We start from the raw sequence: 17,723 nt of genomic DNA on the forward strand, positions 1-17,723 counted from the left end.
CCTGCTGAAATTCCGCACGGATCAGGATACCGCCTAGATGAAGGGAGCCCCCACAGGCAACAGTGGCTGGTTTGACAGTGCCAAGTGCCTCCTGCAAACTGACATCAGGAACCTGGCCTGGTGACTTTTGTTTCTCTGGGGACAGGCCATTGTATATGTACAGGGCCTGGATGCCCTGAATGGCCGTCCGCCTGCTGAAATTCACAATTCTGAGGATATCTCCCAGATGCAAGGTGCCCCTACAGGCAACTGTGGCTGGTTTGACAGTGCCAAGTGCCTCCTGCAAACTGACATCAGGAACCTGGCCTGGTGACTTTTGTTTCTCTGGGGAAAGGCCATTGTACACGTCCAGGGCCCGGTGGCCCGGAGTGGCCAGCTGCCTGCTGAAATTCCAAACGGATCAGGATACCTCTCAGACCGAAGGTACCTCCACAGGCAACAGTGGCTGGTTTGACAGTGCCAAGTGCCTCCTGCAAACTGACATCAGGAACCTGGCATGGTGACTTTTGTTTCTCGGGGGAAAGGCCATGCTTCATATCCTGGACCCTTAGGCCCAGAGTGACCGGCTGCCTGCTGAAATTCCGAACGGATCAGGATGCCGCCCAGATTCAAGGTGCCCCCACAGACACCTGTGGCTGGTTTGACAGTGCCAAGTGCCTCCTGCAAACTGACATCAGGAACCTGGCCTGGTGACTTTTGTTTCTCTGTGGAGAGGCCATAGTTCGTGCCCAGCGCCGGTCGCCCGTAGTGGACGGCTGCCTCCTGAAATTCCAAACGGTTGAGGATACATCCCAGATGAAATGTGCTCCCACAGGCAACAGTGGCTGGTTTGACAGTGCCAAGTGCCTCCTTCAAACTGACATCAGCAACCTGGCCTGGTGACTTTTGTTTCTCTGGGGAAAGGCCATGGTTCACATCCTGGACCCGAAGGCCCGGAGTGGCCGGCTGCCTGCTGAAATTCCGCACGGATCAGGATACCTCCCAGATGCAAGGTGCCCCCAAAGGCATCTGTGGCTGGTTTGACAGTGCCAAGTGCCTCCTGCAAACTGACATCAGGAACCTGACCTGGTGACTTTTGTTTCTCAGGGGAAAGGCCATCGTTCCTCTCTAGGGCCCGGTGGCCCAGAGTGGCCGGCTGCCTGCTGAAATTCGAAACGGATCAGGATACCTCTCAGACCGAAGGTACCTCCACAGGCAACAGTGGCTGGTTTGACAGTGCCAAGTGCCTCCTGCAAACTGACATCAGGAACCTGGCATGGTGACTTTTGTTTCTCGGGGGAAAGGCCATGCTTCATATCCTGGACCCTTAGGCCCGGAGTGGCCAGCTGCCTGCTGAAATTCCGCACGGATCAGGATACTTCCCAGATGCAAGGTGCCCCCACAGGCATCTGTGGCTGGTTTGACAGTGCCAAGTGCCTCCTGCAAACTGACATCAGGAACCTGGCCTGGTGACTTTTGTTTCTCTGGGGAAAGGTCATAGATCGTCTCCAGAGCCTAGCGGCCCTGTGTGCCCTTCTGCCTGCTGAAATACTGTACGGATCAGGATGCCGCCCAGATGCAAGGTGCCCCTACAGGCAACTGTGGCTGGTTTGAGAGTGCCAAGTGCCTCCTGCAAACTGACATCAGGAACCTGGCCTGGTGACTTTTGTTTCTCTGGGGAAAGGCCATTGTATATGTCCAGGGCCTGGAGGCCCTGAGTGGCCCTCCACCTGCTGAAATTCCGCATGGCTGAGGATATCTCCCAGATGCAAGGTGCCCCCACAGGGAATTGTGGCTGGTTTGACAGTGCCAAATGGCTCCTGCAAACTGACATCAGGAACCTGGCCTGGTGACTTTTGTTTCTCTGGGGAAAGGCCATAGTTCGCGTCCATGGTCTTGCGGCCCGGCGTGCCTGGCTGCCTGCTGAAATTCCGCACGGATCAGGATGCCTCCCAGATGGAAAGTGCCCCCACAGGCAACTGTGGCTGGTTTGACAGTGCCAAATGGCTCCTGCAAACTGACATCAGGAACCTGGCCTGGTGACTTTTGTTTCTCTGTGGAGAGGCCATAGTTCGTGCCCAGCGCCGGTCGCCCGTAGTGGACGGCTGCCTCCTGAAATTCCAAACGGTTGAGGATACATCCCAGATGAAATGTGCTCCCACAGGCAACAGTGGCTGGTTTGACAGTGCCAAGTGCCTCCTGCAAACTGACATCAGCAACCTGGCCTGGTGACTTTTGTTTCTCTGGGGAAAGGCCATGGTTCACATCCTGGACCCGAAGGCCCGGAGTGGCCGGCTGCCTGCTGAAATTCCGCACGGATCAGGATACCTCCCAGATGCAAGGTGCCCCCAAAGGCATCTGTGGCTGGTTTGACAGTGCCAAGTGCCTCCTGCAAACTGACATCAGGAACCTGACCTGGTGACTTTTGTTTCTCAGGGGAAAGGCCATCGTTCCTCTCTAGGGCCCGGTGGCCCAGAGTGGCCGGCTGCCTGCTGAAATTCGAAACGGATCAGGATACCTCTCAGACCGAAGGTACCTCCACAGGCAACAGTGGCTGGTTTGACAGTGCCAAGTGCCTCCTGCAAACTGACATCAGGAACCTGGCCTGGTGACTTTTGTTTCTCTGTGGAAAGGCCATGCTTCATATCCTGGACCCTTAGGCCCGGAGTGGCCAGCTGCCTGCTGAAATTCCTCACGGATCAGGATACTTCCCAGATGCAAGGTGCCCCCACAGGCATCTGTGGCTGGTTTGACAGTGCCAAGTGCCTCCTGCAAACTGACATCAGGAACCTGGCCTGGTGACTTTTGTTTCTCTGGGGACAGGCCATTGTATATGTACAGGGCCTGGATGCTCTGAATGGCCGTCCGCCTGCTGAAATTCCACACGGCTGAGGATATCTCCCAGATGCAAGGTGCCCCTACAGGCAACTGTGGCTGGTTTGACAGTGCCAAGTGCCTCCTGCAAACTGACATCAGGAACCTGGGCTGGTGACTTTTGTTTCTCAGGGGAAAGGCCATCGTTCGTGTCCAGGGCCGGGTGGCCCGGCCTGCTCGGCTGCCTGCTGAAATTCCGAACGGATCAGGATGCCTCCCAGATGGAAAGTGCCCCCACAGGCAACTGTGGCTGGTTTGACAGTGCCAAGTGCCTCCTGCAAACTGACATCAGGAACCTGGCTTGGTGACTTTTGTTTCTCTGGGGAAAGGCCATTGTACATGTCCAGTGCCCGGTGGCCCGGAGTGGCCGGCTGCCTGGTTAAATTCCGCATGAATCAGGATAGCCTCCAGATGACAGGAGACCCCACAGGCAACAGTGGCTGGTTTGACAGTGCCAAGTGCCTCCTGCAAACTGACATCAGGAACCTGGCCTGGTGACTTTTGTTTCTCTGTGGAAAGGCCATGCTTCATATCCTGGACCCTTAGGCCCGGAGTGGCCAGCTGCCTGCTGAAATTCCGAATGGATCAGGATGCCGCCCAGATGCAAGGTACACCTACAGGCAACTGTGGCTGGTTTGACAGAGCCAAGTGCCTCCTGCAAACTGACATCAGGAACCTGGCCTGGTGACTTTTGTTTCTCTGGGGAAAGGTCATGGTTCATGTCCAGGCCCCGGTGGCCCGTGGTGGCCGGCTGCCTGCTGAAATTCCGCACGGATCAGGATACCGCCGAGATGAAGGGAGCCCCCACAGGCAACAGTGGCTGGTTTGACAGTGCCAAGTGCCTCCTGCAAACTGACATCAGGAACCTGGCCTGGTGACTTTTGTTTCTCTGGGGACAGGCCATTGTATATGTACAGGGCCTGGATGCCCTGAATGGCCGTCCGCCTGCTGAAATTCACAATTCTGAGGATATCTCCCAGATGCAAGGTGCCCCTACAGGCAACTGTGGCTGGTTTGACAGTGCCAAGTGCCTCCTGCAAACTGACATCAGGAACCTGGCCTGGTGACTTTTGTTTCTCTGGGGAAAGGCCATTGTATACGTCCAGGGTCCGGTGGCCCGGAGTGGCCAGCTGCCTGCTGAAATTCCAAACGGATCAGGATACCTCTCAGACCGAAGGTACCTCCACAGGCAACAGTGGCTGGTTTGACAGTGCCAAGTGCCTCCTGCAAACTGACATCAGGAACCTGGCCTGGTGACTTTTGTTTCTCGGGGGAAAGGCCATGCTTCATATCTTGGACCCTTAGGCCCAGAGTGACCGGCTGCCTGCTGAAATTCCAAACGGATCAGGATGCCGCCCAGATTCAAGGTGCCCCCACAGACACCTGTGGCTGGTTTGACAGTGCCAAGTGCCTCCTGCAAACTGACATCAGGAACCTGGCCTGGTGACTTTTGTTTCTCTGTGGAGAGGCCACAGTTCGTGCCCAGCGCCGGTCGCCCGTAGTGGACGGCTGCCTCCTGAAATTCCAAACGGTTGAGGATACATCCCAGATGAAATGTGCTCCCACAGGCAACAGTGGCTGGTTTGACAGTGCCAAGTGCCTCCTGCAAACTGACATCAGCAACCTGGCCTGGTGACTTTTGTTTCTCTGGGGAAAGGCCATGGTTCACATCCTGGACCCGAAGGCCCGGAGTGGCCGGCTGCCTGCTGAAATTCCGCACGGATCAGGATACCTCCCAGATGCAAGGTGCCCCCAAAGGCATCTGTGGCTGGTTTGACAGTGCCAAGTGCCTCCTGCAAACTGACATCAGGAACCTGACCTGGTGACTTTTGTTTCTCAGGGGAAAGGCCATCGTTCCTCTCTAGGGCCCGGTGGCCCAGAGTGGCCGGCTGCCTGCTGAAATTCGAAACGGTTCAGGATACCTCTCAGACCGAAGGTACCTCCACAGGCAACAGTGGCTGGTTTGACAGTGCCAAGTGCCTCCTGCAAACTGACATCAGGAACCTGGCCTGGTGACTTTTGTTTCTCAGGGGAAAGGCCATGCTTCATATCCTGGACCCTTAGGCCCGGAGTGGCCAGCTGCCTGCTGAAATTCCGCACGGATCAGGATACTTCCCAGATGCAAGGTGCCCCCAGAGGCATCTGTGGCTGGTTTGACAGTGCCAAGTGCCTCCTGCAAACTGACATCAGGAACCTGGCCTGGTGACTTTTGTTTCTCTGGGGAAAGGTCATAGATCGTCTCCAGAGCCTAGCGGCCCTTTGTGCCCTTCTGCCTGCTGAAATACTGTACGGATCAGGATGCCGCCCAGATGCAAGGTGCCCCTACAGGCAACTGTGGCTGGTTTGAGAGTGCCAAGTGCCTCCTGCAAACTGACATCAGGAACCTGGCCTGGTGACTTTTGTTTCTCTGGGGAATGGCCATTGTATATGTCCAGGGCCTGGAGGCCCTGAGTGGCCCTCCGCCTGCTGAAATTCCGCATGGCTGAGGATATCTCCCAGATGCAAGGTGCCCCCACAGGGAATTGTGGCTGGTTTGACAGTGCCAAATGGCTCCTGCAAACTGACATCAGGAACCTGGCCTGGTGACTTTTGTTTCTCTGGGGAAAGGCCATAGTTCGCGTCCATGGTCTTGCGGCCCGGCGTGCCTGGCTGCCTGCTGAAATTCCGCACGGATCAGGATGCCTCCCAGATGGAAAGTGCCCCCACAGGCAACTGTGGCTGGTTTGACAGTGCCAAATGGCTCCTGCAAACTGACATCAGGAACCTGGCCTGGTGACTTTTGTTTCTCTTTGGAGAGGCCATAGTTCGTGCCCAGCGCCGGTCGCCCGTAGTGGACGGCTGCCTCCTGAAATTCCAAACGGTTGAGGATACATCCCAGATGAAATGTGCTCCCACAGGCAACAGTGGCTGGTTTGACAGTGCCAAGTGCCTCCTGCAAACTGACATCAGCAACCTGGCCTGGTGACTTTTGTTTCTCTGGGGAAAGGCCATGGTTCACATCCTGGACCCGAAGGCCCGGAGTGGCCGGCTGCCTGCTGAAATTCCGCACGGATCAGGATACCTCCCAGATGCAAGGTGCCCCCAAAGGCATCTGTGGCTGGTTTGACAGTGCCAAGTGCCTCCTGCAAACTGACATCAGGAACCTGACCTGGTGACTTTTGTTTCTCAGGGGAAAGGCCATCGTTCCTCTCTAGGGCCCGGTGGCCCAGAGTGGCCGGCTGCCTGCTGAAATTCGAAACGGATCAGGATACCTCTCAGACCGAAGGTACCTCCACAGGCAACAGTGGCTGGTTTGACAGTGCCAAGTGCCTCCTGCAAACTGACATCAGGAACCTGGCCTGGTGACTTTTGTTTCTCTGTGGAAAGGCCATGCTTCATATCCTGGACCCTTAGGCCCGGAGTGGCCAGCTGCCTGCTGAAATTCCTCACGGATCAGGATACTTCCCAGATGCAAGGTGCCCCTACAGGCAACTGCGGCTGGTTTGACAGTGCCAAGTGCCTCCTGCAAACTGACATCAGGAACCTGGCCTGGTGACTTTTGTTTCTCTGGGGAAAGGCCATTGTATATGTCCAGGGCCTGGAGGCCCTGAGTGGCCCTCCGCCTGCTGAAATTCCGCATGGCTGAGGATATCTCCCAGATGCAAGGTGCCCCCACAGGGAATTGTGGCTGGTTTGACAGTGCCAAATGGCTCCTGCAAACTGACATCAGGAACCTGGCCTGGTGACTTTTGTTTCTCTGGGGAAAGGCCATAGTTCGCGTCCATGGTCTTGCGGCCCGGCGTGCCTGGCTGCCTGCTGAAATTCCGCACGGATCAGGATACCTCCCAGATGCAAGGTGCCCCCAAAGGCGTCTGTGGCTGGTTTGACAGTGCCAAGTGCCTCCTGCAAACTGACATCAGGAACCTGACCTGGTGACTTTTGTTTCTCAGGGGAAAGGCCATCGTTCCTCTCTAGGGCCCGGTGGCCCAGAGTGGCCGGCTGCCTGCTGAAATTCGAAACGGATCAGGATACCTCTCAGACCGAAGGTACCTCCACAGGCAACAGTGGCTGGTTTGACAGTGCCAAGTGCCTCCTGCAAACTGACATCAGGAACCTGGCATGGTGACTTTTGTTTCTCTGGGGAAAGGTCATAGATCGTCTCCAGAGCCTAGCGGCCCTGTGTGCCCTTCTGCCTGCTGAAATACTGTACGGATCAGGATGCCGCCCAGATGCAAGGTGCCCCTACAGGCAACTGTGGCTGGTTTGAGAGTGCCAAGTGCCTCCTGCAAACTGACATCAGGAACCTGGCCTGGTGACTTTTGTTTCTCTGGGGAAAGGCCATTGTATATGTCCAGGGCCTGGAGGCCCTGAGTGGCCCTCCGCCTGCTGAAATTCCGCATGGCTAAGGGTATCTCCCAGATGCAAGGTGCCCCCACAGGGAATTGTGGCTGGTTTGACAGTGCCAAATGGCTCCTGCAAACTGACATCAGGAACCTGGCCTGGTGACTTTTGTTTCTCTGGGAAAGGCCATAGTTCGCGTCCATGGTCTTGCGGCCCGGCGTGCCTGGCTGCCTGCTGAAATTCCGCATGGATCAGGATGCCTCCCACATGGAAAGTGCCCCCACAGGCAACTGTGGCTGGTTTGACAGTGCCAAGTGCCTCCTGCAAACTGACATCAGGAACCTGGCCTGGTGACTTTTGTTTCTCTGTGGAGAGGCCATAGTTCGTGCCCAGCGCCGGTCGCCCGTAGTGGACGGCTGCCTCCTGAAATTCCAAACGGTTGAGGATACATCCCAGATGAAATGTGCTCCCACAGGCAACAGTGGCTGGTTTGACAGTGCCAAGTGCCTCCTGCAAACTGACATCAGCAACCTGGCCTGGTGACTTTTGTTTCTCTGGGGAAAGGCCATGGTTCACATCCTGGACCCGAAGGCCCGGAGTGGCCGGCTGCCTGCTGAAATTCCGCACGGATCAGGATCCCTCCCAGATGCAAGGTGCCCCCAAAGGCATCTGTGGCTGGTTTGACAGTGCCAAGTGCCTCCTGCAAACTGACATCAGCAACCTGACCTGGTGACTTTTGTTTCTCAGGGGAAAAGTCATGGTTCACATCCTGGACCCGAAGGCCCGGAGTGGACGGCTGCCTGCTGAAATTCCGCACGGATCAGGATACTTCCCAGATGCAAGGTGCCCCCACAGGCATCTGTGGCTGGTTTGACAGTGCCAAGTGCCTCCTGCAAACTGACATCAGGAACCTGACCTGGTGACTTTTGTTTGTCAGGGGAAAGGCCATCGTTCCTCTCTAGGGCCCGGTGGCCCAGAGTGGCCGGCTGCCTGCTGAAATTCGAAACGGATCAGGATCCCTCTCAGACCGAAGGTACCTCCAGAGGCAACAGTGGCTGGTTTGACAGTGCCAAGTGCCTCCTGCAAACTGACATCAGGAACCTGGCATGGTGACTTTTGTTTCTCTGTGGAAAGGCCATGCTTCATATCCTGGACCCTTAGGCCCGGAGTGGCCACCTGCCTGCTGAAATTCCGAATGGATCAGGATGCCGCCCAGATGCAAGGTACACCTAGAGGCAACTGTGGCTGGTGTGACAGAGCCAAGTGCCTCCTGCAAACTGACATCAGGAACCTGGCCTGGTGACTTTTGTTTCTCTGGGGAAAGGTCATGGTTCACATCCTGGACCCGAAGGCCCGGAGTGGCCGGCTGCCTGCTGAAATTCCGCACGGATCAGGATACCTCCCAGATGCAAGGTGCCCCCAAAGGCATCTGTGGCTGGTTTGACAGTGCCAAGTGCCTCCTGCAAACTGACATCAGGAACCTGACCTGGTGACTTTTGTTTCTCAGGGGAAAGGCCATCGTTCCTCTCTAGGGCCCGTTGGCCAGAGTGGCCGGCTGCCTGCTGAAATTCGAAACGGATCAGGATACCTCTCAGACCGAAGGTACCTCCACAGGCAACAGTGGCTGGTTTGACAGTGCCAAGTGCCTCCTGCAAACTGACATCAGGAACCTGGCCTGGTGACTTTTGTTTCTCGGGGGAAAGGCCATGCTTCATATCCTGGACCCTTAGGCCCGGAGTGGCCAGCTGCCTGCTGAAATTCCGCACGGATCAGGATACTTCCCAGATGCAAGGTGCCCCCACAGGCATCTGTGGCTGGTTTGACAGTGCCAAGTGCCTCCTGCAAACTGACATCAGGAACCTGGCCTGGTGACTTTTGTTTCTCTGTGGAGAGGCCACAGTTCGTGCCCAGCGCCAGTCGCCCGTAGTGGACGGCTGCCTCCTGAAATTCCAAACGGTTGAGGATACATCCCAGATGAAATGTGCTCCCACAGGCAACAGTGGCTGGTTTGACAGTGCCAAGTGCCTCCTGCAAACTGGCATCAGCAACCTGGCTTGGTGACTTTTGTTTCTCTGGGGAAAGGCCATTGTACATGTCCAGGGCCCGGTGGCCCGGAGTGGCCGGCTGCCTGGTTAAATTCCGCATGAATCAGGATAGCCTCCAGATGACAGGAGACCCCACAGGCAACAGTGGCTGGTTTGACAGTGCCAAGTGCCTCCTGCAAACTGACATCAGGAACCTGGCATGGTGACTTTTGTTTCTCTGTGGAAAGGCCATGCTTCATATCCTGGACCCTTAGGCCCGGAGTGGCCACCTGCCTGCTGAAATTCCGAATGGATCAGGATGCCGCCCAGATGCAAGGTACACCTACAGGCAACTGTGGCTGGTTTGACAGAGCCAAGTGCCTCCTGCAAACTGACATCAAGAACCTGGCCTGGTGACTTTTGTTTCTCTGGGGAAAGTTCATGGTTCATGTCCAGGGCCCGGTGGCCCGTGGTGGCCGGCTGCCTGGTTAAATTCCGCATGAATCAGGATAGCCTCCAGATGACAGGAGACCCCACAGGCAACAGTGGCTGGTTTGACAGTGCCAAGTGCCTCCTGCAAACTGACATCAGGAACCTGGCATGGTGACTTTTGTTTCTCAGGGGAAAGGCCATCGTTGCTATCCAGGGCATGGTGGCCTTGATTTGCCGGCTGCCTGCTGAAATTCCGCACGGATCAGGATACCGCCTAGATGAAGGGAGCCCCCACAGGCAACAGTGGCTGGTTTGACAGTGCCAAGTGCCTCCTGCAAACTGACATCAGGAACCTGGCCTGGTGACTTTTGTTTCTCTGGGGACAGGCCATTGTATATGTACAGGGCCTGGATGCTCTGAATGGCCGTCCGCCTGCTGAAATTCCACACGGCTGAGGATATCTCCCAGATGCAAGGTGCCCCTACAGGCAACTGTGGCTGGTTTGACAGTGCCAAGTGCCTCCTGCAAACTGACATCAGGAACCTGGGCTGGTGACTTTTGTTTCTCAGGGGAAAGGCCATCGTTCGTGTCCAGGGCCGGGTGGCCCGGCCTGCTCGGCTGCCTGCTGAAATTCCGAACGGATCAGGATGCCTCCCAGATGGAAAGTGCCCCCACAGGCAACTGTGGCTGGTTTGACAGTGCCAAGTGCCTCCTGCAAACTGACATCAGGAACCTGGCTTGGTGACTTTTGTTTCTCTGGGGAAAGGCCATTGTACATGTCCAGTGCCCGGTGGCCCGGAGTGGCCGGCTGCCTGGTTAAATTCCGCATGAATCAGGATAGCCTCCAGATGACAGGAGACCCCACAGGCAACAGTGGCTGGTTTGACAGTGCCAAGTGCCTCCTGCAAACTGACATCAGGAACCTGGCCTGGTGACTTTTGTTTCTCTGTGGAAAGGCCATGCTTCATATCCTGGACCCTTAGGCCCGGAGTGGCCAGCTGCCTGCTGAAATTCCGAATGGATCAGGATGCCGCCCAGATGCAAGGTACACCTACAGGCAACTGTGGCTGGTTTGACAGAGCCAAGTGCCTCCTGCAAACTGACATCAGGAACCTGGCCTGGTGACTTTTGTTTCTCTGGGGAAAGGTCATGGTTCATGTCCAGGCCCCGGTGGCCCGTGGTGGCCGGCTGCCTGCTGAAATTCCGCACGGATCAGGATACCGCCGAGATGAAGGGAGCCCCCACAGGCAACAGTGGCTGGTTTGACAGTGCCAAGTGCCTCCTGCAAACTGACATCAGGAACCTGGCCTGGTGACTTTTGTTTCTCTGGGGACAGGCCATTGTATATGTACAGGGCCTGGATGCCCTGAATGGCCGTCCGCCTGCTGAAATTCACAATTCTGAGGATATCTCCCAGATGCAAGGTGCCCCTACAGGCAACTGTGGCTGGTTTGACAGTGCCAAGTGCCTCCTGCAAACTGACATCAGGAACCTGGCCTGGTGACTTTTGTTTCTCTGGGGAAAGGCCATTGTATACGTCCAGGGTCCGGTGGCCCGGAGTGGCCAGCTGCCTGCTGAAATTCCAAACGGATCAGGATACCTCTCAGACCGAAGGTACCTCCACAGGCAACAGTGGCTGGTTTGACAGTGCCAAGTGCCTCCTGCAAACTGACATCAGGAACCTGGCCTGGTGACTTTTGTTTCTCGGGGGAAAGGCCATGCTTCATATCTTGGACCCTTAGGCCCAGAGTGACCGGCTGCCTGCTGAAATTCCAAACGGATCAGGATGCCGCCCAGATTCAAGGTGCCCCCACAGACACCTGTGGCTGGTTTGACAGTGCCAAGTGCCTCCTGCAAACTGACATCAGGAACCTGGCCTGGTGACTTTTGTTTCTCTGTGGAGAGGCCACAGTTCGTGCCCAGCGCCGGTCGCCCGTAGTGGACGGCTGCCTCCTGAAATTCCAAACGGTTGAGGATACATCCCAGATGAAATGTGCTCCCACAGGCAACAGTGGCTGGTTTGACAGTGCCAAGTGCCTCCTGCAAACTGACATCAGCAACCTGGCCTGGTGACTTTTGTTTCTCTGGGGAAAGGCCATGGTTCACATCCTGGACCCGAAGGCCCGGAGTGGCCGGCTGCCTGCTGAAATTCCGCACGGATCAGGATACCTCCCAGATGCAAGGTGCCCCCAAAGGCATCTGTGGCTGGTTTGACAGTGCCAAGTGCCTCCTGCAAACTGACATCAGGAACCTGACCTGGTGACTTTTGTTTCTCAGGGGAAAGGCCATCGTTCCTCTCTAGGGCCCGGTGGCCCAGAGTGGCCGGCTGCCTGCTGAAATTCGAAACGGTTCAGGATACCTCTCAGACCGAAGGTACCTCCACAGGCAACAGTGGCTGGTTTGACAGTGCCAAGTGCCTCCTGCAAACTGACATCAGGAACCTGGCCTGGTGACTTTTGTTTCTCAGGGGAAAGGCCATGCTTCATATCCTGGACCCTTAGGCCCGGAGTGGCCAGCTGCCTGCTGAAATTCCGCACGGATCAGGATACTTCCCAGATGCAAGGTGCCCCCAGAGGCATCTGTGGCTGGTTTGACAGTGCCAAGTGCCTCCTGCAAACTGACATCAGGAACCTGGCCTGGTGACTTTTGTTTCTCTGGGGAAAGGTCATAGATCGTCTCCAGAGCCTAGCGGCCCTTTGTGCCCTTCTGCCTGCTGAAATACTGTACGGATCAGGATGCCGCCCAGATGCAAGGTGCCCCTACAGGCAACTGTGGCTGGTTTGAGAGTGCCAAGTGCCTCCTGCAAACTGACATCAGGAACCTGGCCTGGTGACTTTTGTTTCTCTGGGGAATGGCCATTGTATATGTCCAGGGCCTGGAGGCCCTGAGTGGCCCTCCGCCTGCTGAAATTCCGCATGGCTGAGGATATCTCCCAGATGCAAGGTGCCCCCACAGGGAATTGTGGCTGGTTTGACAGTGCCAAATGGCTCCTGCAAACTGACATCAGGAACCTGGCCTGGTGACTTTTGTTTCTCTGGGGAAAGGCCATAGTTCGCGTCCATGGTCTTGCGGCCCGGCGTGCCTGGCTGCCTGCTGAAATTCCGCACGGATCAGGATGCCTCCCAGATGGAAAGTGCCCCCACAGGCAACTGTGGCTGGTTTGACAGTGCCAAATGGCTCCTGCAAACTGACATCAGGAACCTGGCCTGGTGACTTTTGTTTCTCTTTGGAGAGGCCATAGTTCGTGCCCAGCGCCGGTCGCCCGTAGTGGACGGCTGCCTCCTGAAATTCCAAACGGTTGAGGATACATCCCAGATGAAATGTGCTCCCACAGGCAACAGTGGCTGGTTTGACAGTGCCAAGTGCCTCCTGCAAACTGACATCAGCAACCTGGCCTGGTGACTTTTGTTTCTCTGGGGAAAGGCCATGGTTCACATCCTGGACCCGAAGGCCCGGAGTGGCCGGCTGCCTGCTGAAATTCCGCACGGATCAGGATACCTCCCAGATGCAAGGTGCCCCCAAAGGCATCTGTGGCTGGTTTGACAGTGCCAAGTGCCTCCTGCAAACTGACATCAGGAACCTGACCTGGTGACTTTTGTTTCTCAGGGGAAAGGCCATCGTTCCTCTCTAGGGCCCGGTGGCCCAGAGTGGCCGGCTGCCTGCTGAAATTCGAAACGGATCAGGATACCTCTCAGACCGAAGGTACCTCCACAGGCAACAGTGGCTGGTTTGACAGTGCCAAGTGCCTCCTGCAAACTGACATCAGGAACCTGGCCTGGTGACTTTTGTTTCTCTGTGGAAAGGCCATGCTTCATATCCTGGACCCTTAGGCCCGGAGTGGCCAGCTGCCTGCTGAAATTCCTCACGGATCAGGATACTTCCCAGATGCAAGGTGCCCCTACAGGCAACTGCGGCTGGTTTGACAGTGCCAAGTGCCTCCTGCAAACTGACATCAGGAACCTGGCCTGGTGACTTTTGTTTCTCTGGGGAAAGGCCATTGTATATGTCCAGGGCCTGGAGGCCCTGAGTGGCCCTCCGCCTGCTGAAATTCCGCATGGCTGAGGATATCTCCCAGATGCAAGGTGCCCCCACAGGGAATTGTGGCTGGTTTGACAGTGCCAAATGGCTCCTGCAAACTGACATCAGGAACCTGGCCTGGTGACTTTTGTTTCTCTGGGGAAAGGCCATAGTTCGCGTCCATGGTCTTGCGGCCCGGCGTGCCTGGCTGCCTGCTGAAATTCCGCACGGATCAGGATACCTCCCAGATGCAAGGTGCCCCCAAAGGCGTCTGTGGCTGGTTTGACAGTGCCAAGTGCCTCCTGCAAACTGACATCAGGAACCTGACCTGGTGACTTTTGTTTCTCAGGGGAAAGGCCATCGTTCCTCTCTAGGGCCCGGTGGCCCAGAGTGGCCGGCTGCCTGCTGAAATTCGAAACGGATCAGGATACCTCTCAGACCGAAGGTACCTCCACAGGCAACAGTGGCTGGTTTGACAGTGCCAAGTGCCTCCTGCAAACTGACATCAGGAACCTGGCATGGTGACTTTTGTTTCTCTGGGGAAAGGTCATAGATCGTCTCCAGAGCCTAGCGGCCCTGTGTGCCCTTCTGCCTGCTGAAATACTGTACGGATCAGGATGCCGCCCAGATGCAAGGTGCCCCTACAGGCAACTGTGGCTGGTTTGAGAGTGCCAAGTGCCTCCTGCAAACTGACATCAGGAACCTGGCCTGGTGACTTTTGTTTCTCTGGGGAAAGGCCATTGTATATGTCCAGGGCCTGGAGGCCCTGAGTGGCCCTCCGCCTGCTGAAATTCCGCATGGCTAAGGGTATCTCCCAGATGCAAGGTGCCCCCACAGGGAATTGTGGCTGGTTTGACAGTGCCAAATGGCTCCTGCAAACTGACATCAGGAACCTGGCCTGGTGACTTTTGTTTCTCTGGGAAAGGCCATAGTTCGCGTCCATGGTCTTGCGGCCCGGCGTGCCTGGCTGCCTGCTGAAATTCCGCATGGATCAGGATGCCTCCCACATGGAAAGTGCCCCCACAGGCAACTGTGGCTGGTTTGACAGTGCCAAGTGCCTCCTGCAAACTGACATCAGGAACCTGGCCTGGTGACTTTTGTTTCTCTGTGGAGAGGCCATAGTTCGTGCCCAGCGCCGGTCGCCCGTAGTGGACGGCTGCCTCCTGAAATTCCAAACGGTTGAGGATACATCCCAGATGAAATGTGCTCCCACAGGCAACAGTGGCTGGTTTGACAGTGCCAAGTGCCTCCTGCAAACTGACATCAGCAACCTGGCCTGGTGACTTTTGTTTCTCTGGGGAAAGGCCATGGTTCACATCCTGGACCCGAAGGCCCGGAGTGGCCGGCTGCCTGCTGAAATTCCGCACGGATCAGGATCCCTCCCAGATGCAAGGTGCCCCCAAAGGCATCTGTGGCTGGTTTGACAGTGCCAAGTGCCTCCTGCAAACTGACATCAGCAACCTGACCTGGTGACTTTTGTTTCTCAGGGGAAAAGTCATGGTTCACATCCTGGACCCGAAGGCCCGGAGTGGACGGCTGCCTGCTGAAATTCCGCACGGATCAGGATACTTCCCAGATGCAAGGTGCCCCCACAGGCATCTGTGGCTGGTTTGACAGTGCCAAGTGCCTCCTGCAAACTGACATCAGGAACCTGACCTGGTGACTTTTGTTTGTCAGGGGAAAGGCCATCGTTCCTCTCTAGGGCCCGGTGGCCCAGAGTGGCCGGCTGCCTGCTGAAATTCGAAACGGATCAGGATCCCTCTCAGACCGAAGGTACCTCCAGAGGCAACAGTGGCTGGTTTGACAGTGCCAAGTGCCTCCTGCAAACTGACATCAGGAACCTGGCATGGTGACTTTTGTTTCTCTGTGGAAAGGCCATGCTTCATATCCTGGACCCTTAGGCCCGGAGTGGCCACCTGCCTGCTGAAATTCCGAATGGATCAGGATGCCGCCCAGATGCAAGGTACACCTAGAGGCAACTGTGGCTGGTGTGACAGAGCCAAGTGCCTCCTGCAAACTGACATCAGGAACCTGGCCTGGTGACTTTTGTTTCTCTGGGGAAAGGTCATGGTTCACATCCTGGACCCGAAGGCCCGGAGTGGCCGGCTGCCTGCTGAAATTCCGCACGGATCAGGATACCTCCCAGATGCAAGGTGCCCCCAAAGGCATCTGTGGCTGGTTTGACAGTGCCAAGTGCCTCCTGCAAACTGACATCAGGAACCTGACCTGGTGACTTTTGTTTCTCAGGGGAAAGGCCATCGTTCCTCTCTAGGGCCCGTTGGCCAGAGTGGCCGGCTGCCTGCTGAAATTCGAAACGGATCAGGATACCTCTCAGACCGAAGGTACCTCCACAGGCAACAGTGGCTGGTTTGACAGTGCCAAGTGCCTCCTGCAAACTGACATCAGGAACCTGGCCTGGTGACTTTTGTTTCTCGGGGGAAAGGCCATGCTTCATATCCTGGACCCTTAGGCCCGGAGTGGCCAGCTGCCTGCTGAAATTCCGCACGGATCAGGATACTTCCCAGATGCAAGGTGCCCCCACAGGCATCTGTGGCTGGTTTGACAGTGCCAAGTGCCTCCTGCAAACTGACATCAGGAACCTGGCCTGGTGACTTTTGTTTCTCTGTGGAGAGGCCACAGTTCGTGCCCAGCGCCAGTCGCCCGTAGTGGACGGCTGCCTCCTGAAATTCCAAACGGTTGAGGATACATCCCAGATGAAATGTGCTCCCACAGGCAACAGTGGCTGGTTTGACAGTGCCAAGTGCCTCCTGCAAACTGGCATCAGCAACCTGGCTTGGTGACTTTTGTTTCTCTGGGGAAAGGCCATTGTACATGTCCAGGGCCCGGTGGCCCGGAGTGGCCGGCTGCCTGGTTAAATTCCGCATGAATCAGGATAGCCTCCAGATGACAGGAGACCCCACAGGCAACAGTGGCTGGTTTGACAGTGCCAAGTGCCTCCTGCAAACTGACATCAGGAACCTGGCATGGTGACTTTTGTTTCTCTGTGGAAAGGCCATGCTTCATATCCTGGACCCTTAGGCCCGGAGTGGCCACCTGCCTGCTGAAATTCCGAATGGATCAGGATGCCGCCCAGATGCAAGGTACACCTACAGGCAACTGTGGCTGGTTTGACAGAGCCAAGTGCCTCCTGCAAACTGACATCAAGAACCTGGCCTGGTGACTTTTGTTTCTCTGGGGAAAGTTCATGGTTCATGTCCAGGGCCCGGTGGCCCGTGGTGGCCGGCTGCCTGGTTAAATTCCGCATGAATCAGGATAGCCTCCAGATGACAGGAGACCCCACAGGCAACAGTGGCTGGTTTGACAGTGCCAAGTGCCTCCTGCAAACTGACATCAGGAACCTGGCATGGTGACTTTTGTTTCTCAGGGGAAAGGCCATCGTTGCTATCCAGGGCATGGTGGCCTTGATTTGCCGGCTGCCTGCTGAAATTCCGCACGGATCAGGATACCGCCTAGATGAAGGGAGCCCCCACAGGCAACAGTGGCTGGTTTGACAGTGCCAAGTGCCTCCTGCAAACTGACATCAGGAACCTGGCCTGGTGACTTTTGTTTCTCTGGGGACAGGCCATTGTATATGTACAGGGCCTGGATGCCCTGAATGGCCGTCCGCCTGCTGAAATTCCACAATTCTGAGGATATCTCCCAGATGCAAGGTGCCCCTACAGGCAACAGTGGCTGGTTTGACAGTGCCAAGTGCCTCCTGCAAACTGACATCAGGAACCTGGCCTGGTGACTTTTGTTTCTCTGGGGAAAGGCCATTGTACACGTCCAGGGCCCGGTGGCCCGGAGTGGCCAGCTGCCTGCTGAAATTCCAAACGGATCAGGATACCTCTCAGACCGAAGGTACCTCCACAGGCAACAGTGGCTGGTTTGACAGTGCCAAGTGTTTCCTGCAAACTGACATCAGGAACCTGGCATGGTGACTTTTGTTTCTCGGGGGAAAGACCATGCTTCATATCCTGGACCCTTAGGCCCAGAGTGACCGGCTGCCTGCTGAAATTCCGCAAGGATCAGGATGCCGCCCAGATTCAAGGTGCCCCCACAGACACCTGTGGCTGG

This window comes from Passer domesticus, chromosome 6 (genome assembly GCF_036417665.1).
Source record: "Passer domesticus isolate bPasDom1 chromosome 6, bPasDom1.hap1, whole genome shotgun sequence".
NCBI lineage: Eukaryota > Metazoa > Chordata > Aves > Passeriformes > Passeridae > Passer > Passer domesticus.